Raw genomic sequence first — 402 nt, 5'->3', positions numbered from 1 at the left:
ATTAATATCAAACCCTGTTAAATGCAATTTTACAACTCATGTTCCACCTACATTTCCCAAGTTGGAAATCAAGAGGGCCGTGCCTGAATATTGTGGGCCCTTAAGCAGAAATTTTTTTTTGGCCCATAAATTATTAATTTCAGGAAAATTTTTAAAATTCTATAGCTGGGTTTGAACCCGCGACCCTAAAGTAATAAAGGCCACGGTTACCAACTGTGCCGATGCGCCTCAGTCCATGGATCAGTACATGGAACCGTACCATGATGGAGATCAGACCGTTCAGGACAGCTCAGCCGAGGTTCGCCTTCCTAGCCGTACCGCCAAGGACGATCGAGCCGTGTACCGCCTCGACCCACTTACATCCAGAATGAAGCCTCGACCAAGTCCACGTCCTGAAGACCA

This window comes from Brassica oleracea, chromosome C1, assembly GCF_000695525.1.
Source record: "Brassica oleracea var. oleracea cultivar TO1000 chromosome C1, BOL, whole genome shotgun sequence".
Taxonomy (NCBI): domain Eukaryota; kingdom Viridiplantae; phylum Streptophyta; class Magnoliopsida; order Brassicales; family Brassicaceae; genus Brassica; species Brassica oleracea.
Note: the sequence above shows the minus strand (reverse complement) of the source record.